Source organism: Rattus norvegicus, chromosome 20 (genome assembly GCF_021556685.1).
Source record: "Rattus norvegicus strain SHRSP/BbbUtx chromosome 20, alternate assembly SHRSP_T2T, whole genome shotgun sequence".
Classification (NCBI taxonomy): Eukaryota; Metazoa; Chordata; class Mammalia; order Rodentia; family Muridae; genus Rattus; species Rattus norvegicus.
In genome coordinates this window covers 12,409,875-12,432,673 of record NC_141553.1, presented here as the reverse complement: position 1 = coordinate 12,432,673, position 22,799 = coordinate 12,409,875, and the positions used below count along the sequence as shown (strand labels likewise).

Sequence of the window (22,799 nt, the reverse complement as noted above, 5' to 3'; positions counted from 1 at the left end):
ATTGATGGATGGTCTGAGCAAAGAATACTGTGAGTTTTGGAAGTACAGCCAGCAACACACTTTTTACATTTTCAATTTGCATATTCCTCCGAGATGTTCTCTTTAGCTCTGACAGCCAGCTATTGAAGCAGAGCGTCTTAGATGGGACCCTTGGAATCACAGTTTCGAAAGGCACTAAACCAAGGTGTCTGAAATAATAGAGCATATTCATTCGCACTAGCCTCCTAAAATAGGACCATAATTACTAATTTTAAATAAGTAACTTTAAATTAGTAATTGTGTTAAATTGCATGCGCCCTGAGGTTTTTTTTTTTTTTAATTTAAAAAATTTTTTTTCGTTAAATAGAAGTTTTTAAATGGCTTCACTTTCATCTCAACCTTGTTTCAGTTTGGGTGTGCTTGACACTGTACTTAGAGTCCTTTAAATAAATCACATGTGTCTGAAGAGACCAACTCATGTGATAGGCTGGCTTAGAAAAAAAAATAAAAAACCATCAGGTTAAAGAACTTAATTTGCATGGAATTAAATTAGGCGCATTGCATATGTGCATGTGTGTTGAACTTAGAGTCTTGCACATGTCGGGCATGAACTCTCTAGCACCCCCCACCTTATCCCTAGCCCCAAAAAGGTTTTAAGAGAAAAAAAAAATGTCCTAGTTAGGGTTTTACTGCTGTGAACAGACACCATAACCAAGGCAACTCTCATAAGGACAACATTTCATTGGGGCTGGCTTACAGGTTCACAGGGTCAGCCCATTATCATCAAGGCTGAAGCATGGCAGCATCCAGGCAGGCACAGTGCGTGAGGAACTGAGAGTTCTAAATCTTCATCTGAAGGCTGCTAGGAGAAGACTGGCTTCCAAGCAGCTAGGAGGAGGGTCTTAAAGCTCACGCCCACAGTGACACACCCACTTCAACAAGGCCACACCCACTCCAACAAGACCACACCCACTCCAAAAGGCCACGCCCACCCCAACAAGGCCACACCTACAACAGGGCCATACCTTCTAATAGTGCCACTCCCTGGGCCAAGCACATACAAACCATCACACTATCAAAAGGGAAATTAGAGACACACAACAAGTGCAGTTGGCTTTGGTCAAAGATGACAACACGTTTATTTTCTTGATGAGTCTGTGAGGTGAGTCCCCCACCCCTGCCACCACCTTGAGCCCCCAACTCTAAAACAGGAAGGAGAGAAGTCTGATTTGGGGGCTGGCAGGAGAGTCAAATGAAGAGACCTGAGTTACTAGTACTTGGCATATAGCGGCTCCCATCTGAAAGCTCTCCTCTGCTCAGGCAGAACTGTTTGAGTCCCCAACAGTGAGCTGCCTCCTCAAATAGACCCATCACCCTAGTCACTGTGGAGGTGAGGGAAAGAATCACAGAACCACAATGTAGCAGCTCATACAAATGCAAGTGCAACAATATGTCTGCCTTATATTCTTCCAGAACTTGCTACTCGCTCTCAAAGACACAAGACTGAAGCCATTCCCTTGGGCTTGACTGCCCCCATTCAATATGTTGTAGGTGACCCACCAGACCCTGACCCAGGCTAGAACGGACAGCATTTGCCTCTCTGGCTCCCCCCTGAGATCTCTGGGATCTGAACCACTGTGTGAAACTGTTAGTCTGCACTACCGTCCTGACAAGACCTTGTGGAGGTACAACACGTCAGTCAGTAGGCAGCATTCTTCGTGGTTCCTGCCTCCATGTTCCTACTTTGAGGAACTGCCTGACTTCTCTCAAAGATGGAGGGGACCTGAAGGCATGTGGTGAAATAAACCCTTTCCTTTGCCAAGTCAGTTTTCTCTCTCTTTCTTTCTTCCTTCCTTTCTTTCTTTCTTTCCCTTTCTTTCTCTTCCTTCCATTCTTTCTCCTCCTCCTCCTCTTCTTTCCCCTCCCCTTCCTGTTCTCCTCCTCCTCGTCCTCGACCTCGTCCTCCTCCTCCTCCTCCTCCTCCTCCCCTTTAATCACAGCAACAAAGAAGTGAATCTGAAAGAGCAACTGAGCAACCATCATTTCTAAGAGGAGGTTGCTAGGCTACTGTGTCCCCTCCCTGCCCCTCACAAGGACCTTTGTTCCATTCAAGGCAGCCTGGTCATTGCCAAGAGTGCTGTCCAGCACATGGTCATGAGGTCAGTATCATGTTACTACATTGTACTTAAAGGCAAAAGAATCAACAGTAAAAAAAATAGGGTCACCATGTCCCTGTTTCTTTAATGTATGGTAAAAACAGAGTCTTAATCAGTCCAAAGCTGGGACAGGTCCCCCTAAGCCTGGGATTAGAAGCTCAGAACCACAGCAGCACGCATCCTGTGACGTCCATGACCTCGATGCAGGATGGGTCCTCAAGTGCCTCAGTCATGAGAACCCTGCAAAGCCCGGCACCCTGTGTGTTACTTGAGATAACAAGTGACACTCATCCCAGGACAAAACTGGAATTAAAATGTTCGATGGGGGAAAAAAAATCTGCAGCTGAGTTTGATGAGGCTGACGTGACTGATCCTCCCTGCGAGTTTATGTCTCAGCTCGAGTAGTGCTTTGGATTAAAGCCCTCAATCCTGGAAACATAAAACACTGCTGCCTGTCACTTGAAGCCCAAGTATTTGGCTTAAGCTCCACACACCCCCCATCCCCGACCTCTGCCTGGCACAAACTTTGGCCCAAGAGTGATTTTTACAAAGTAAAGATATTTATTTCCCAAGTTATGGAAAATCAGCACCCCCTCCAAGTGACCTGTATACATGAGAAGTTAAAAGAGTGAAGTGCCTCTCTTAGAGCTGAGAAGCCTCAGGTCCCAGACACCACCCGGCTGAAGCCAAAACCTGATTCCCTAAGAGACCCACCCTGAGACGATACCCCTCCCCTTTACAAACATAACGTTTTGCTGAGGTCTGTCTTAGTCATTCTTCTGGCGCTATGACAAAACACCCTGACAAAAGCACCGGGTGGGGGACTGGGGGTTGTGGGGAGGGGTTATTCTGCCCCACAGTCCAAGCGTACAGTCCGTCCAGGCTTGCAGGGGCTTGAAGCAGCTGATCACATCTGCAGAATTAATGAATGCACATGGCTGCTTGGCTCCCATTCTCCAACTTACACGGTCTAGGATCCCAGCCAGGGAATGGCCCGCCCACAGTTGGGTGGGTCTTCCCACCTCAACTAAAGTCAATTAAGATAATCCACCACATGCATGCCCAGAAGCCTGTATCATGGGTGGTTCTAGAGTCTGTCAAGTTGACAGTTAACGCTGACCATCCCAAGGTCATAAACAGGACCCCTAGGTCAAATCAGATAACCAAGAAGAGATGGATCCCAGTCATGGGACTCCCTATTCTGCTCCTCCTAGCAAGGTAAGGGTCTGCCTTGCTCCCTTCCTCTTGCTCCTCTCTGATGGTTCCATCTTCCTTCCACCTGCTGTACTTCTCTTAGCTGTTTGTCCATTGTGTGAATAACATGTAGTTTAAAAAAAAAAAGTAAATGTCCCATAAATGACAGCACCCCAGATAGACTGCTGCCATTGAAATGAACATGCACCTGGACGATGACATTGTGGGGTCTCAATTGCCTCTACGTGGATGCTCTGTGGTTGGAACCCTGACGCTCTCCAGTCTGCATGGGCAGACCACTTCTTCCGTTAGGAGGGTAAATAGAAGAATAGAATCGGTCTGCTATCTATATTTCTGGAGGCCCTGTTGTCACAAGCATGCTCAAGGTAAACCTCTAGCCTCCCACACCTTCAGCAATGATGTCACACCAAATGGTACCCAGAGGAAGGGAGAATGAATCTCACTGCTCCTCCTCAGAATACTTTGGGAAACTCACAGGGATCTAAGCAACTCACAGCCTGCTCCGGAAGTGCTGTCATATATCCAGGCCCTTGAAGTATCGGTGTTTTGGATGGGCATGGTAGCTCCCACCTTTAACTCCAACACTCAGGAGGCAGAGGCAGGTAGATCTCTGTGAGTTCAAGACCAGGCCTGTTGTGAATTCCGGGGTTGGGTATTTAGCTCAGTGGTATCCCTGGGTTTGGTCCTCAGCTCCAGGGGAAAAAAAATTGTGAGTTCCAGGACAGCCAAGGCTGCATAGAGAAACCCTATCATAAAAAGGGGGGTGGGTAGGCAGAAGTATTGGTGTTTTAAAGATTCATGATGTAAACCTTCTGCTTCACTTTGGGAGATCTTAGGAAGCAAGACCTGTCCAGTTGAGTGGGAGTTGCCACTAGTGTGTTTACAGTTTGATGCTGTTTGTGTGACTGTGGTGGTTTAAATAGGTTTGACCCCTATAGATCATGTGTTTCAATGGTTGACCCATGGAGAGTGGCCTCGTTGGAGTGGGTGTGGCCTTGTTGAAGTAGTTGTGGCCTTGTTGGAGTGGGTACAGCCTTGGAGTGGGTTTGGCCTTGTGGGAGTAGGTATGGCCTTGTGGGAGTGGGTGTGGCCTTGTTGGAGTGGGCGTGGTGTTGTTGGAGTGGGTGTAGCCTTGTTGGAGAAAATATGTGATTGTTGGAGTGGGCTTTGATGTCTCCTTCTGTCTTCAGCAGAACTCTCAGCTCCCCCAACATCATGTCTGCCTGCACTCTCCTGCCATGATGATAGTGGACTAAACCTCTGAACCTGTAAACCAGCCCCAATTAAATATTTTCCTTTATATGAGTTGCCTTGGTCAAAGTGTTTCTTCGCAGCAATGGAAATCCTAAACTAAGGCAGAAACATATCCATGGCTCAACACTGTCTGAGGGGAGCTGTGGCGTCACCTACTCCACACAGACAATGGATTTTTGCCACTGTGGATGACGTCCCCCCATCCAGAATGCTGATGTCTCTCTCTACACCTGCTTCTGACGTGGATGAGTTGCATGGTGAAAAGCAGTGATATATTCGCGAGTCCATGCAGAGGTCTCTTTCTCCCCTGGGATCTTCTCCCCCAGAATTGCCACAAAAACCTCTCCAGCAAGAAAGAAGGATAAAGAGGGCTGGGAGATATCTCAATGTCCAAACAGGCAGAGCCATCAGCCTTGAAGGGACAGAGAGAAGTGATGGGGTTGGAGAGTTAACCAAATCCAGACTGGGTTTTCCTAAATGGATACCGAAACTGGCCGAGAGACAGACAAGGAAAGGAAATGATAAGTTACTTCTCTGCTGGTGAATGAGTCAGTTCAAACCAGGTTAGATTATATTAAATGCAGGTTTATTGGGAGGCCAGGGAAGTCGAAAGAGAGAGGGTGGGGAGGGAGAGAGAGAGAGAGAGAGAGAGAGAGAGAGAGAGAGAGAGAGAGAGAGAGAGAGAGATATGAATTGAGGCAGTTTTTAAGTATTTTAAGTGGTGGAAATGCCAGCAAACCTGGGAAATCTTAGCTATTAGATCTCAGATGCTGTCTGATGACATTCCTAGCATCTTGGTTGGTGAAAAGCAGGGCTTTGCTAATACATTCCAAAAGGCTCATCTGTCTGTTAGTCACAGGATGTTGGGTCACCCACAGAGGGGAGTAAGGGATGGCTATTAAGGGGGCCTATGATAGCTCAAGATAAATGTTAACTAGGTTCTGGACCAGCAAAATTCCAACCTCTGCACAATCCTTGAGGTGCTCTTCCGTTAGTCAGCCTGGCAGAAAGTTCAATGGGAGTTACAGCTCCTTTCTGGGAGCTTCTGTTCATGACGCTTTGCCTTTTTAAAAAAAAAAAAATCACAAACAGAACGGATATTTTTAAAAGTTTTCTTTCCCTATCTGGTAGACCATATGGGTTTTTTTTTTCTCGATTTGGTGATTTGGTGATGACGCTTCATCTTTATTTTGTCATTTGGTGATGACACATCATCTGTTCTGTGCACTGCTCTTGCTGGGGTTTCCATGCGGGATCTGCAAGGAGCTCTGGCCATGCCAGGCACGACTGACCCCGTTTTTCTGAGAGCACACAAACACATGGAAGCCATTTATTCTTCCTTCAGGTGACAGTTATCAAACAGGCTAGACACGAAGATTACACATCTAATTGTCTGTCTCTGTTTAAATAGGGCATCACTATGTATCCCTGATTGGCCTGGAACTCACTACGAAGACCAGGCTGGCCTCGAACTCACAAAGATCTGCCTGTCTCTGCCTCCCAAGTATTGAGACTAAAAGTACGCACCACCACACGTACCTTGATCTATGACTTTTTTTTTGTTGTTCTATTACTATAAAAACTCCATTAGACTGTTGACATACTAGAACATGAATGTTTGGGTAACCTGAAAATCTGTACTCTTGAGTCATGGTCAATCTTTTTTATTTTCTCTCTCTCTCTCTCTCTCTCTCTCTCTCTCTCTCTCTCTCTCTCTCTCTCTCTCTCTCTCTCTCTCTCTGAGGTGAAAGCTGTGGTTTTATATCCACACTGGAAAAAAAAGTGCTAAACACTTCATCCTGTCTACGCAGAACACCATACAACTCACAGCGTCTCCATGAGACCCACGCAGGCGCAGAAGTGGTCTCTGTCCATGGTGCTGCAACTGTTGCTGTCAGCAGGGGGAACAAACCACAGCCCTTATTGCACACCACACAAAGATAGATTTGAAGTGGACCATAAATGGAAAGAACGAGAGGATGGATATACATTACAGAACCTCTAGAGGAAGCACAGAAACTGTTGTTGTTGTTTTTTTTTTCTTTTTTGACCTTGGTATTGGTGGAGGTTCCTCAGGCAGGATAAGAATGATGCTAATAGTAAAATTAGAATCAACAAATAGGGTTGCATCAAGATGAAAAACTCCACATAGCAGACACTGAGAAAATGCAATCACAAATCCTGGGCTGCTGAGGACATTGGCAGCACAGTTGTAAGACAAAAGAACTTCCATCCAGATAAGAAGAGATAATCCAACCACGCCGGCAGACTTCACCAGAGCAAACCCACATGGGCAATATATGTGGAGGTGCAGAGACCACTCCGTGGGAAGAAAGAAAGATTTATTGGGGATCAAACTGCCAAGGTCATCTCTCAGGGGTGGAGCCCAATAGAGAAGAGCAAACTAGCAGAAAAGCAAGCAGATTTTATATGACAATCGGCAGGGCATGGATTTGAACTGATGTGGTTGGTCTAGATTGAACAGGAGCTGCCTTAGGAGAGCTGCTTTCCTAATAAACATTAGAGCCATGTCACCAGCATGGCTATGTAGGTTTTGTGTGTGTGTGTGTGTGTGTGTGTGTGTGTGTGTGTGTATGCACAAGCACATGCGCACATTGACTTAACGGTCAACAAACCTATTTTTTAAAAAAACACTCTTACTTATCTGGGAAAATTGCTCTCAGTACCCTGGATAACTAAAACAATAAACTGACAAGTCTAAGTGCAGACAAAGATATACAACAATCAAACTCCTATACTTTGGTGGTGGCAGAGTAAGGGGCACAGACACTACATAAAACATTTTGAGAGTTTCCAGCAAAGCTTAACATTATTTCCACCCCATAGCTCAGCATTTCTACCTCAAGGCAATTGCTGCCCACAAAAAGTTTTGGCAACACATCCACAGCCATCTTACTCATATATTAGGAACCTGGGGTAGTGCCTGAATTCAGCAACAGGAGTATAGACACTTAAATAGAGTTCACCCACAGTGGAAAAGACTATTCAACCATCTCATGTATAAGTAGGCCACATGTGATACTCAGAGACCAGAATAATGAAAGAGGTCAAACCCAAAAGAACACACATTTTATGTGACATAAAGAAAGCTTGAAGTAAGCCAGGCCTCGGTGGTGGCACATGCCTTTAATCCCAACATGCGGGGAGGCAGAGGCAGGTGGATCTCTATGAGTTTGAGGCCAGCCTGGTCTGTAGAGTGAGTTCTAGGACAGCCAGGACTACACAGAGAAAAACCCTGTCTCAGGGTGAGGGGGAAGAAGAAAGAAAGGAAGAAAGGAAGAAAGGAAAAAAGGAAGAAATGAAGGAAGGAAGGAAGGAAGGAAGGAAGGAAGGAAGGAAGGAAGGAAGGAAGGAGAAAACCTGAAGCTGGAAATTGGAAATTAGAATCAGGAGAAGCCACTGTTTGATGGAAGCGGGGGGAGACCATCCAATGAACAAAGATGCTATTTGCAAGAATAGAGCATGGTGCAGACTGCTGAGATCCCCATGCTATATGGATGGATGCATGCATGCATGCCTACATGAATGGATGGATGGATGGATGGATGGATGGATGGATGGATGGACAGATTGATGAGTGGGTGGATGAATGGATAGATGGATGAATGCATAGATAGATGGATGAATGGATGGAGAGTGAGTGGATAAATGGGTAGATGGATAGATGCTTGCATGGATAGATGCATGCATGTATAGATGGAGGAATGCGTGTATACATTTTTTTGCTTGTAAATTATATTTAAAAGCAAACAGGCAGCCCTCAAAACCCAGGCACAAGGGACATAATGAGGCTGTCTCAAAATAAAGAAATGTTTAAATAAATAAACTTTAAATGAATTAAGTCTTCTCTGACAACTCGTCTGTTTTTGGTTGTGTTTCCTCCCTGCTTTCCCAAGGCACAACTGACACATATGAAGTGAACATAGTGATAAACTTTACAGTGTGATGACCTTTGACACACTCTCAATACAGATAAGGAATACATCCATCACCCTGAGTTTCCTCCTTACCCGGTGGCCCTCCTTTCTGTCCCCCCATAACCCCAGACAGACACCATATGCTTCTGGCACTGTGGACATTTACAGGGCTTAGTGTTTATGTGCATGGAAGATTTGCATTTGTCTGACCTCTTTTGGACCAGAGGTGACTCTCCTGAGATTCATTGAGTATTGCCTGCAACAATTCCATTCCTTTTCTCTTGTCATTATTTCCTGGTTACTTGTCAATGAACCTCTGGGTATTTTTAAGCTCTAAGCTATTACGAATGAAGTTACTAAGAACATTCTTGAACAAGTCTGTTGTTTTTGTTTGTTTTGTTTACTATTTTATTCTGTTCTATTACCTCTTCCTCCCTTCCAACCCTTATTACACCATGATCCTTTCTAAACCCCCAACTCTAGGTAGGAGAGAAAGAAGGTTAGAGGGGAAAGGGGGGCATAGACCTCTACAGGCTACTTCCTGCTGATTAGTAGTGTTGGGTTTCTTGGGGCAAGTCCAATCTTCCATCGTTGTCATCAGAATACCCAGCAGTCAAGCAAATCAACAACATCAAACCTGTAAGCCAGCAAACACAGCAGCTGGACAAACCAGCAGCAGGAGAGGGAGCCACAGGGGGACCAGGCAGGGGCAGCAGGCAGGGAGAGTAGGCAGGGATGTGGGCAGGGGGAGTGAGCAGGGGGAGAAGGCAGGGAGAACAGCAGGGGAGATGGATCAGCAGCCACTATAGGCCCCCTCAGGACTCTCTAATTTATACTCTCTCCAGAGCTCCCAGAATTACACCATCTGCAGCTGGCAAAAGTCACACCCCTGCTAGTGCACGAGGCAAATCACAATCACCTGCTGTGAAGCAGCCTCTCGTCCCACACTTGGGATTAAAACAAACACAACTGGGTTTTTAAAGAAACCGAAGTTCTCATTACACAAGTCTTTCTTATGAACACATGATGTTATTTCTCTCAGGAATTTATAATGACTGGAATAGTTGAGCCTTAGGACAGGTATGATGCAGCAGACCTAGGACACTCCTCTGGTATCCCTCCCTACCCCCCTCTCTGCCAGGTCTTTGCCACAGAGCCCTTGCCTCACAAAACCACAGATTTTCGTTTATAAGATTTATGTTTCTGTTTTGAGACTGTGTCTCACCTGGAACCCACTCTGTAGACCAGGCTGGCCTCAAACTCATGAAGATCCACCTACCTGCCTCTGTCTCCTGAGTTCTGGGATTAAAGGCATTTAATGGCTAGCTCATTTTAATTACTTTTAATTATGTGTATGTGAGAGCCTATGTGTGGGTATGTGCATGTAAATATGGGTGCCCGCAGAAGCCAGAGATGTTCCTACCCATAGGGCTAGAACTGCAGGCTATTGTGAGGCACTAGACTTGAGTGCTGGGAGTCAGATTCAGGTCTTCTGCAAGAGCACACATGCTTTAACCACTGAACCGTCTCTTCAGCCCCCAACCTGCAAATCTTGATGGTTCCTGAGGGAAGGTCAGACCACCTTTGGAGTCCAAAAGAGATGGGAGAGCTAGGACTCATGGGTTAAAAACAACAAACAAACAAACAACAACAATATCCTCTTCAGCTATTACTGTCTCTGGAAAAATATTAAGGTCCTCAGGAATAGTGACACAGCCTCTCTTGCCCTAGAAGTGACTTGGACAAGATTATAGGTCCTTCCCTAAGGCAGTTATGCATGTAAGTGGACAAAGATGGCCACCTTTGTATCTTTGTGAGGTCAGAGGGAGGATAAAGATGGTCCAGCTATTTCCTCCCATCCAGGGTTTATCACCCAGCTCTCACCACACAAACTGTGCCATATTATTTCCCAAAATATACCTGTCTTGTCTTCTGTCACTGTTTTCCCCCACTATGGGATTCTGTAAATGAGGGAGGTAACTCTGAAAGAAAAGGGATGTAGCTCGGGCTGGAGCAAACTCGATGAATGATGAGGACCTAGAAGTGGAGAATGTCAGGGATTTCAAAGCACATCATTCAGTTACCGGCCCCTTTCTCCAAGCAAGAAGCTCTAGGATTGGTCCAGCATCTGATGTTAACCAAGTTATGCTCTTGGAATACAGGTGAATGGGGCACACGCTCCACATTGGTATGATAGGCTGGGGCTTTGTGACATAGCTACAAGATGGAATGAAGAAAAGAGGAAAGGCCATGGAGGGAGATGTGTAGGCTTAGATTCTTTTAGACCTATTTTAATTGTGGTTCTTTAATGCCTCAACCTTCCTTCTAGCCCATCACCCATTGGATGTAGGGGAAAAGAAGGGTTAATAGGAAATGGGGTTTGTGGACCTATTTAGAAGTAGCTCTTTGACAATGCCAAGCAACCAGAGCTTCCAGGGACTAAGCCACTACCTAAAGACTATACATGGACTGACCCTGGACTCTGACCTCATAGGTAGCAATGAATATCCTAGTAAGATCACCAGTGGAAGGGGAAGCCCTGGGTCCTGCTAAGACTGAACCCCCAGTGAACGTGATTGTTGGGGGGAGGGAGGCAATGGGGGGAGGGTGGGGAGGGGAACACCCATAAAGAAGGGGCGGGGGAGGGGCTAGGAGGATGTTTGCCCGGAAACCGGGAAAGGGAATAACACTCGAAATGTAAATAAGAAATACTCAAGTTAATAAAAATAAATAAATAAAATAAAATAAGACTAGCTGATGCTAAAATTTGCATATAAATATACTTGGCTAAAATACCTTAACAATAACAATTTTGGAGGGATTATATTATATTCTCTATCTTTACTGCAAAGCTACAAGTAAGATGGTATTGGAATATGTGCATATATATAAATTAATGGAATGTAATTGAGAACCCAACAATAAACTTTTATGTTAATGGGCAAAAAAAAAAGTAGCTCTTTGGGGGTAATTTCAACGTTCCTTGTCAGAAGACCTGTATTCTACACCAAATACAAATCAGCAGCATCTGGATCCAGAAGAAACCATGAAGCTCTGCCAATTAGTACGAGTCCACGGAAATGTCGAGAAGCAGCCAGAAGACTACCAGAGGTTCTCTGCATGATTTCTCTCTAGGAAGTCATGACAAGCAAGGATCAGCCAAGAAAGCAAGGTGAACCAATGCAAGAGTGAGGTCAGGGAAGACCAGCCTCAGTGATGCCTAATGAAGACCAGCAAAGCGTTGCAAGGAGAACCAATGCCAGAGTGTTGTCCGCCATCTTTTAGGTTATCCTTACACTCTTTTCAAACATCACACCACACCCCCCGCCAAGCATCTGCTCCAGCAAAGCATCACACGCCCTTTCATCAGGCAACCTCCAGAATGACATCACATGACACAATTAAGTCTTTAAAAAGAAACTGAAAGTTTCCACTTCAGAGATGTCTGACTCCAGACGGGACATGACCTCTTGGAATGTGAGGGCAAACCTAGCAGGAGCCATGTGCCCTGCTCTTATAGATGCCCGGAGGTCCTGGGTCCTGAGTCAGCTTTCTTGCCCCACAGATGACAGCTAGAAGCCCCATATAGCTCCCTGGGCTTTGCATGTTTATACAAAAAGCTGCCCATGAATATAGGTCTATCAGTAAGATGGACGCCTCACGTTGCATGCCAGACTGACTTGTGGGTTTTTGTGCACTCACTAGCAAAAGGGGCATATGTTAAAGAAACAGAAAACCATGCCGAATTATTTTCCAAAATACGCTTGTCTTCCCCTTTGATGGATGTTTCTCCTCTACGGGATGCTACAAAAGGTGGAGGTAACTGGGGGGGAGGGGTAACAGTTTGATGTCTGCCCAGAAGATGTAGAGACACTCACCTCAGGGCAGGATGGTTCTCTAGACTCTGAACTGCCTCAGCTTTCACACCCCTGGCTGTTGGCACTGCCCATGAGCCAGCAGTAGATGACTGCATAGAACACCTGGATCTAGGTCCGCCATGACACGGGGACACAGTGAAAGGGTCTGAAACTGCGTGCTGTGGTCCTGGCAGGCATGGATGGGGTCAGCCCCCTGCCCCATCAGCAAAACTGTGGCCTGCCAGGATGTACCTGTTACAGTCAGTGCCTGGTTCCTCTCCCACACATTCCAGGTAGGAACGGAGAGCTTGGTCGTCCCTTCCAGCACATTCTCTGCGCCTCAGAGGCTTCCAGAGACCTAGAGCTTGCCCTTGCACACACCTAGGTCCTGTATGTTTTATTCACTTACGCTCTGAATATTTCATGGGTCCTTCTCCCCCCAGAGACCTGAGAGAGCACTCTCAGAACGGGATACGAATGCACAGCCTGTCCTTGTCGGCTGCTACTCCTTCGGAGAGCGGGATGAGTAGCTTCCACTCGGATTAGAATGACCTGTCTTGCCAAGCAGAAGCCTGCTTCTTCTAGGCTTTTGTGTCTTTAAGGCGTTGCCTTCGAATGCTTTAAATTAGATGTTTGTGGGGTGGGCACGAGCAGTGCAGAAGGTCTGTCTGAGGAACCGGCCCTTGCCCACAGGGTTCTGCTTCGAAGTTGCGAAGATGCCAGGCATGCTTCTCCCCGGATTGCAGTACATACCAGGCTCAACAGACAGCCATGGAGCCTCCCCAACTGAAGTGACAACCCTTGTTACCCCTGGCTCCAGGAGACCGACAGAGCCTGCTGTCACTGTGAGATTCAGTCCCCTGGAGAGGACAGTGGGACTGTCATACACCACAGTGAGCACAGCCCACTCCTTTCTGTCTACACTGTCCTTAAGTCTCTAGAACACATCTAGGGGCTCAGACAATGGCCGGTGGAATCCTGGATGCTCAACCTCGATGGGAGTCTGCAGAGAAAACAGGATTCACTGAAAGCACAGTGGATCACCTGGGTAAGCATATTATCCCTCCACACCAATCATTTAAATGTGTGTGCACACACACATACACACACACACACACACACACAGTCACACAGGTATGCACACACGCATGCACACAGGGGCCAAATGGAATTCACTACACACCACTAAGCAACCCAAGTTTCCATAGGTGTGGGTCTGTCTACAGAGGCTGACCAGCTCACCTGTCAGAACGAGAAAAGCTGGAGAAACTTGTCCACTTGAAAACAGCGGAGACTTCCTAAAGCAATGGGAATTTTTAGGACTGAGGCCTGAAAGACCGGGAAGACAAGGATGATGAGCTGACTGGAGGACCTTGTGCCCTGAGGCAGGACCATCAGCCCTGACAACAAAACTTGAGGCTGAACCACAGAGGGGAGACCTAAGTTTAAGCATCAAGGTGTGGAGGACCGGGAGGACCAGGAGAGGGGAAGGTAGAGTCTGGGTCAAGAGCCAGAGATGCACAAGGTAGAAACTGAGTGGAATGGGGAACTGGGTGGGATAGCCAAATCCTACCCTTCCAGAGTCCTTGGCCATTTGTTGGCCAAGAATTTCCTTCCCTAGGTGTAAATGCCATCATTCCATGCAGACGACATGGGTGAGCCTAAGGTTTCACACACATCACAAGAAGTCTTTTAACAGAAAGGACCAGCAATCCAGACCTGGTGACGACTGGTTCCAATACCTGGTGGTGCAGGCCTCTCAGTCCAGGTATGTGAAAGGCCAAAGAGAAAGGATCAGATTCTCAAGACCAACTTGAGCTACAGAGCGAGTTCAAAGCCAACCTTGGAAAAGTCAACGAGATCTTGTCTTGAATTTTTGTATTATTAATTTTTATTTATTTATCTTGGATGTGCATCTGTATGTCCCTCCCTGTGTGTGTGCACACACACGCACACACCATGGCGTGCATGCTAAGGTGGGAGGACAACTTACAGGAGTCTGTTCTCTGCTTCTGCTATGTGAGTCCTAGAGATCTAATTCAGGTCTTGATAGCTTATAAGGTTGTGCTTTGTTTTCTTAATAAGAAGAAAAGGCTGGGGGCTGGGGATTTAGCTCAGTGGTAGAGCGCTTACCTAGGAATCGCAAGGCCCTGGGTTCGGTCCCCAGCTCCGAAAAAAAGAACCAAAAAAAAAAAAAAAAAGAAGAAGAAAAGGCTGGGAATAGAGCACAGTCACAGTGTACTACCTAGCATTCTCTGAAACCCTGTGTTTAATCCTCAGTACCATAGGAAGGAGAGAGAAAGAGGGAGGAGAGGGGGAGGGAGGAAGGGAAGGAACAGAGAAAAAGGGAGGGAGGAAGAAAGGGAGGGAAGGAAGGGGAGGGAAAAATAAAGGAAGGGAATGAAGGGAGGGAAAGAGGGAGGAAAGGAAGAAGAGAGGGAGAGGGAAAGAGGGAGGGGAGGAAGGAGAAGGGGAGAGGGAGGGAAGGAATAAAGGAAAGGAAGGGAGGGAAGGGAAGGGAGGGAAGAAAGGAGTAAGAGAAGGAGGGAAGGAGAGAAGGAGGGAGGGAAGGAAGGGGAAGAAGGGAAGGAAGGGGAAGGAGGAGGGAGGGAAGGAGGGAAGGGATGCCAAGGATCACAAAATGGAAATCAAGGAAGGTGTACTGGCTGGTTTTGCGTGTCCACTTGACACCAGCGGAGTTATCACAGAGAAAGGAGCCTCCCATGAGGAAACGCCTCCATGAGACCCAGCTGTAAGGCATTTTCTCAATTAGTGATCAAGGGTGGGAGGGCCCAGCCCATTGTATGTGGTACTATCCCTGGGCTGGTGGTCTTGGGTTCTATAAGAAAGCAAGCTGAGCAAGCCAGAAAGTAAGATCCTCCATGGCCTCTGCATCAGCTCCTGTTTCCTGACCTGTGTGAGTTCCAGTCCTGACTTCCTTTGGTGATGAATAGCAATGTGGAAGTGTTCTTGGTCATGATGTTTGTGCAGGAATAGAAACCCTGACTAAGACAGAAGGAAAGAGAGAAACAGCTGTGAAGAGACCACCATGTTATCACTGATAGCCAACCTGCTCTGAAGGAGGAAGTGAGTCCCAGACATAGGCTTGAGGGGAAGGAAGGGAGGCAAAGCAAGGGAAGGCGGAGAGGCAAGCAGAAGCAAACCCCAGAGGGGATGGCAAAATTAAAACGTGGGAGAATGTTAGCTGAAGAGTCCACGGTCCTTGGGGGATCCGGCCTGAGAAGATAGGAGTAATTTACACCAAACTAAAGCTGTTCCAACCCAGTCCCAGGGGTAACCACTGAAAGAATCATGATTCGTAACAGGCCAAATCCAAGAGGATATGCATGGAATAAGAGTCACCAACTCCAAAGACCGAGGAACAGAGAACTCGTGGGGAAACCAAACAGAAGCGCTATGAGCTTGAGGCATGTCGTTGATTAAAATGCAAAGAACCGTGTTTCCGCTAAAAGGTGAGGACTGTGAGACTGTGTTGGGCAGGACACATGTCCTGACAAGAAGGTGTGAGGAGGAGGTGTGAGCAAGAGGAGGGCTGGACACATCACACAGGTGGGGATAGGGGGGGATGATGTGGGCATCATCACACAGGTGGGAGCAGAGCGGGCATGCATCACACAGGTGGGAGCAGAGAAGGCATGGACCACACAGGTGGGAGCAGAGAAGGCATGGACCACACAGGTGGGAGCAGAGAAGGCATGGACCACACAGGTGGGAGCAGAGCAGGCATGGACCACACAGGTGGGAGCAGAGAAGGCATGGACCACACAGGTGGGAGCAGAGCAGGCATGGACCACACAGGTGGGAGCAGAGCAGGCATGGACCACACAGGTGGGAGCAGAGAAGGCACCACACAGGTGGGAGCAGAGCAGGCACCACACAGGTGGGAGCAGAGCAGGCACCACACAGGTGGGAGCAGAGCAGGCATGGACCACACAGGTGGGAGCAGAGAAGGCATCACACAGGTGGGAGCAGAGCAGGCACCACACAGGTGGGAGCAGAGCAGGCATGGACCACACAGGTGGGAGCAGAGAAGGCATCACACAGGTGGGAGCAGAGCAGGCACGCACCACACAGGTAGGGGGCAGAGGGGACATGCGTCATCACACAGGTGTAGGGCAGGGCCAGGACCCCTGGGAACTAGGGGGCTGGATGGGCTTGGGCCATTGTTCTACAGGAAAACATTAAGGAGTTTGCAGATAGCAGTCTCCGAATACAGAAAACAAAGTGGCCAATCTGAAGGGGATAGACACATTTATAGGTCCATAGAAACCTTCAAAGCCTTGCAAAGCTAAGTGTGGCAAGGAGAGACAGTGTGTGACTCAGACCTGATCAACAAAGATCATCATGTTTGACAACCTCACAGTGGTGGGTGCAGTCAGAGCCCCTATCCTTATCAGCTTCTGCCTCTAAGTCCCCCGACCAGAGCCTGCCTACCATTTGGTGAGGCTTATGATATCTCTACAGAGTCCCAGCTCCAAGCACAGCTTTACAGTTAACGGGGAAAGAGTAGGGCACTGAACATGTGTATTTGCAGCTTCTGTAGCTCAGAGGTAGAAAGTTCATAACAAAGATTGGGGAGACATCCTCACAGGCTTAAAGGTCTCCAATGGACACCAGAGTAGGATCCCCCAGTAGGAATAGGGAAATGGGTTTTGTCCTGCAACCCCAGAATGTAGCATCCCGAGTACAGTTGCATCCTATGAGGCCCACAATGGGGTGAGGTGCCCAAGAGCTTCTGAATGGCCAAGCAGGTGCCAAGCTCCAGATTGTAGTAGCTGGGGCCCAGATCTCATCTAAGGTCTAGTTCAGCATTCTCAACCTTCCTCATGCTCCAACGCTTTAATACAGTTCCTCAGTTTGTGGTGACCCCAAAAATTATGTGGAGACTCAAAAATTATGTTTGTGGCTACTTCCTAACTGTAATTTGCTACTGGGATGAATCATAATGCAAATATCTGATATGCAGAATGTCTGATATGTGACCCCTGTGAAAGGGTCTTTTGAGCCCCCAAAGGGGTCTTGGCTCACTGGTTGAGAACCACTGGTCTAGCAGATGGTGTGGTTGGATCTCCTCCCCTTGACACTGCTTCTCGTCAAGTAGCAGGCAGAGCTCATGGCCTTTTGCTGGGTCTGGGCTCTAACCCTAATACTACCTTGCCTCTTGAGTTCCACTGTCCAGCATGTAAAAGAGGTGAGGGCAGTAATGTTACAGGTCCAGGACCTGCAGGACCCCTGACGACTCCCTAGATACGTTCTGAGGACAGAATCCATCTCTCTACATTATCCCTACAGCGGGGAATCGGAGGCAAGGACATTTTCCAGAAACAATCTCTAGTTGTCCATTGACAAGTTAACTCTCAGACACGTCATCCCAACAGAGAATTGCTGACTTATCATGGCAGACAAACTGTTCCCAGTTTCTAAAGCTTGACGGAGCAGCTTCGAGAAAAGAAAACAGTTGAGTTCCCAAAGCACCTAAAGAAACAGAGTTCAGAGGTTCAAGGACTCTTGGGAACAGGCATCCTGATTTCAAAAGACAACAGTGAGTCGGGGAACCCACAGGGACCTTGAATAGAGACATCTGACCTGAAAGAACGAAACCCTCAGAAGTAGCCTTCACTTCAGACCCAGCTGAGTGGTCAGGAGAAGTTAAAAACAGAAAGCAAGAGCCTGCTCTGGCAGCCAGCGTGAGGCCTGAGTCACCTCCCAGAACCCCAAGACAGAACCAGAAAGCGGCTCATCGTGACCCTGAGCTGCCAGTGTCCTCTGGAAAAGATGATTAATAAACAAGAAAAGGTACTGGGCTGGGGGTGTGGCTCTGCTGGTAAAGCACCTGCCCAGCATGGGGGAAACCCTGGGTTAGGACTTCAGGACCCCAGAGACTGAGTGTGGTAGCTCATAGCAGGTTCAAGGCCAGCCTGGGATGCATGAGACCCTGTCCAAGAGAGGTGGGGGGAGGGAGAGGGAGAGGGAAAAGGAGGGGGAGAAAAAGAGGAGGGGGGAGAAGGGAAGAGAAAGGAAGGGAAGAGAAAGGAAGGGAAAGGAAGGGAAGGGAAGGGAAGGGAAGGGAAGGGAAGGGAAGGGAAGGGAAGGGAAGGGACTAAAACTAGATAAATGGGAGAGCATCAAAACCAAGAAGCAGACACAGACACAAAGTTAGGACTACGAAAAGGATGGCTGGGGGCTGGAGAGATGGCTCAGCGGTTAAGAGCACTGCCTGCTCTTCCAGAGGTCCCGAGTTCAACTCCCAGCAACCACATGGTGGCTCACAACCATCTGTAACAGGGTCTGATGCCCTCTTCTGGTGTGTCTGAAGACAGCAGTAGTGTACTTACCTATAAATAAATCTTTTAAAAAGAAAGAAAGAAAAAGAAAAGGAAGGGTGGACCTGAAACCATTGAAAAAGACAGCAACAAATCCCACCCGGATACACATGAAGTCTGACCATGCTGGATACCGGTCAATTTCTCATTCTGTGACAGAACGCCTTACAGAAACGAGGGAGAGACAGCCCACAGCCCCTCTTGGCAGGGAAAGGGTGGCATCTGGGACAGCTGTGGCTATGGCCACAGGACACTAAAGGAACCCATTACACCACCATCATACTAGTCAGATGCCAGCCTGCTCAACCAGAACTAGGCCCATACGACCTTCCATTGACCCAGGCCACACACCTCCTAACGTTTCCACAGCCTCCCCAAACAGCTCCAGCAGCTGAGGAAAGCCATTAACTTGTAGAGGACATTTCATACCCAAACGATAACAACAAAGGCCGCCAGTCCATAGCACAGAGGATGGAGATGAGAAGTACCTCGTGTCAGAGAGAGCGCCTTGGGGATCAAGGATCTGTGGAGGTGGCTGAGATTAATTAGAAGGAGAGAACAGATGGAATGAGCTGAGGTGATGGGGAAGAGCTGGAGGGAGAAAAAAAGCCCCAGGTGCCAGTCAGACCCTAAAGCTTCAGTGAATGTAAAAAGGAACAAGCCACGCCTAGATATATCCAAGCAAGACTGGAATTTTTTTCAAAGACAAAGAGAGTCTAAAAGCAGCTAGAAAGAAGAACCAAAGATAATTTAATTAAATAACAATTAAGTGTCTGTTAAACAACACAGAAAGTCATGAAATAGTACTCCCCCCCCCAACCCCAAAGGTCTGTGAGAAAATAACTTTTCATGGAGAATCCTTTATTCCGAAATTACCTTTCAAAAAACCAGCAAGACAAAAATGTCTGTAATTAAACTAAAACTGTGACTTCCACTAATAGCCGTAATGGAATAATTGGGTCCAGATTTCCTCTCTCTTTAAACAAGTACAAATCTGGACAAAGTATGCCAATTGTCTCTTAGACGGGAGACAATGGGCAGCTTTGAACCGGGATCGCCAGGTGGTTGGAGAATCTGCAGGATAGAATTCAAGAGAAAAACAGGGCTGGGGAAGAAAAGAGACAAAGAGACAAAGAGACAGAAAAATAGGAATGGGGGTGGGGGGGAGGGAGGGAGAGACAGACAAAGAGAAAGAGAGAGAGACAGAGACACAGACGGACAGACAGTTAGACAGGGACTGGGAAGGACAAAGATAGAGAAAGGAAAAGGACAGGGAGAAAGAGAGCATGCTAGCTATTTTCCACCATGCGACAAAATCCCTGAAAAGTTCGCTGGTCAGCAGCTGGCTCCACTGTTCCCGACTCAGGACAAGCAGAGCATCATAACAGGGAACACGGGAGCAAGGCTCTTCCGCTCGCTCACGTGACAGAAAAGTAGCAAGCAGGGAAGGAGGTAGGGCCAAGACAGGTCCTTCAAAGACACAGACGATGACCTACTTTCTCTTACTAGGCCCTCCTCCTAAAGTTCCCACCAACTACCAAGAACTCATCAAATTATAAATAGAGAAGGATGTTCACTCACTGAGGAAGGGCCACCTTGTTTGAGAGGCTGCAGCACTGAGAGTCAGGCCTCCAGGGAGACTCAGATCTGAGGAGAGGGAAGGGGAGACAGAGGCTAAGGGAGAGAGAGATGGAAAGATGGAGGGAAAGAGAGAGAGGGAGGGAGAGAAGGAGGAAGGGAGGGAGAGGGGGGAAGGAAGGGAGGGGGAGAGGAAGGGAGGGAGAGAGGAAGAGAAAGAGAGGCGGGAGAGGAAAGGAAGAAGAGAGAGAAAAACAGAAAGAGGGAGAGAGAGAACAGACAACAAAAAATCCCTTTGAGTCTGTATACTGGTCTGTATAAATAAAATAATATAGGACTTTTAGAATATTTATTTTTATCTTATGTATATGTGTGGGTGCCTGCATTTGTGTCTGTGTACCACGTGTGTGCTCGGTACCCATGGCAGCAAGAAGAGGACATCAGGTCACCTAGAACTAGAGTGACAGGCAGCTTTGAGCTTAATTATCGAGAAAACCTCTCCAGCCTCACTAAAGAATTTTTAAATCTTTAAGTAAAACTTTAAACAAACAGTCAACATTTGGTTGAGTTTGAAATTGTCATCTAACTTTTCCTGATACCAGAGTGTTCTTAAAGTAAGAGAAGACCTCATAGCAAACATCTCAAATCAACTGAAGCCTTTGGTCAACGATCTTGACTTGGATGTGGCTTCCATATCTTCTATGGAGACTTCGGAAATATCTCAGAAGTGTCTCATTGGCTAGTGCCATGAGATTAAAGGCTTCATAACAATATTTAGGGCTTGAGTGAGCTCTCTATAAGATTTATAGGAAATCCAAAGTCTTACGAAGATTATAGCGGCTTGAGCATTGTTACTGTGGAATAAAAGGCAGAATTCAAAAACGGAAAGAGGTCTATGGGTCATCCACCCCCAGTGCCCTAGAGGGGACAGCATGCGTTACTTCTCCTGGACAAAAAGATCGCACAGAAGGAGGAGTTAAGAACACAGGGGAGGAGTCAAGAATACAGGGGGAGGAGTCGAGAACACAGGGGAAGGGGTCAAGAGTAAGGGGGAGGAGTCAAGAGCAAGGGGAGGAGTCAAGAGCACAGGGGAGGAGCCAATAACACGGAAGAGTGGGAGAGATAGGCTTAGTAGTTAAAAGCACTTGTTGCTCTTGTAGAGTTCCTAGCACACCTAGCAGCCCCTACCTGCCTGTGATTCCAGCTCCAAAAAGATCTGTATGCCCTCTTCTGGCTTCCTCAGGCATTAGGCAACACTGGGCATCTCACAACTGCCTGGAATGTGAAGTGATAGCCTCTCTGGCCCCCACCTTCTTAAACAGTCAAACCAGGAAAAGCAGGAAGTTGGGCATGTGCTTGCCCAAGATATATGCAGAGGGAGAGAGAGTGAATCTGCAGTGGGTTCGACAGCCGAAGAGAAGAAAAGGTATGTTAATAGGACACACGATGTGGAGACTGGCACGGGCCACTGAATCGGAACCCATGACCGCGGAGACCAAAGTGAGCCACTGTAACGTCGTTCTATTCTACCTAAGGCTCCACTTGTCTGAGACGAACTGACAAGGCATGTCTGCCTCTTCCTCTGTTTCGAGGCATTCCCCTACCAGGTCTGTGACACTCTGAGGCTGATTCAGGGCTTCCTGTCCACTGGCTATCACGTTGTGATCGTTGTGCCTCCCCTCCCCCATCCACAGCTTCAACACCCAGGGGTCACAGGAGCCCTGATTGCTGAAGTCCTCAGCTGTGCCAGCAGCTGTCCCTCATTAACCTTACTACTTTGTATTTGCAGTAAGTTTATGGGAGAGGTTCTGCCCTACTCTTTCCTGTTTAGCTCCCGCATAAACAACACAGAGATACCAGAATCTATGAACAAGCTACTAAGCTAAGCTGGGCAGGTTCTGGGACTATTTTTTTTTTTTTGGTTCTTTTTTTTTTTTTTTTTTTTTTCCGGAGCTGGGGACCGAACCCAGGGCCTTGCGCTTCCTAGGCAAGCGCTCTACCACTGAGCTAAATCCCCAACCCCTCTGGGACTATTATAACTCGGTTAGGCTATTAATAACAAGATAAATGCCCCATTACTTGCCAACTCCCATAGGCTACCTGCTTGTGGTCCATCCACATGATTCATCCTGCCTCATGGTGACCTCCTTCTCTCTCTTCCTCGCCTCATGATCCCCACCTGAGACCCCTTACTTGATCTCAAGTCCCGCCTTCCTCCCTCTCTCTCCTGCCCAGTCACAGGCTCTAGCCTTTTATCAGAGATTACTGGGGGACATTCTTTACAGGACATTGGTCAGTGCAATGCCCATGCCCAGACTGCAACTTGATCTCGGGGCGCAGAACTCAGCATCTGAATACACAAAGCACAGGGCCAGCCTTAACAACCTCATGTCAGGCACGGACACACACATTCCATAGAAAGCAGGAGTCAGGGAAGATCGGTGACCCTGTACTAAAGGAACCAGGCCTTAGCTGCTT

At 47.4% G+C, this 22,799-nt stretch overlaps 1 protein-coding gene across 6 annotated transcripts in view; it reads right to left on the bottom strand.

Moving 5' to 3' along the window:
- Window positions 1-22,799, bottom strand: part of Pcbp3 (poly(rC) binding protein 3) — a 263,941-nt gene that overhangs the window by 209,500 nt on the left and 31,642 nt on the right. The window lies entirely within an intron of this gene.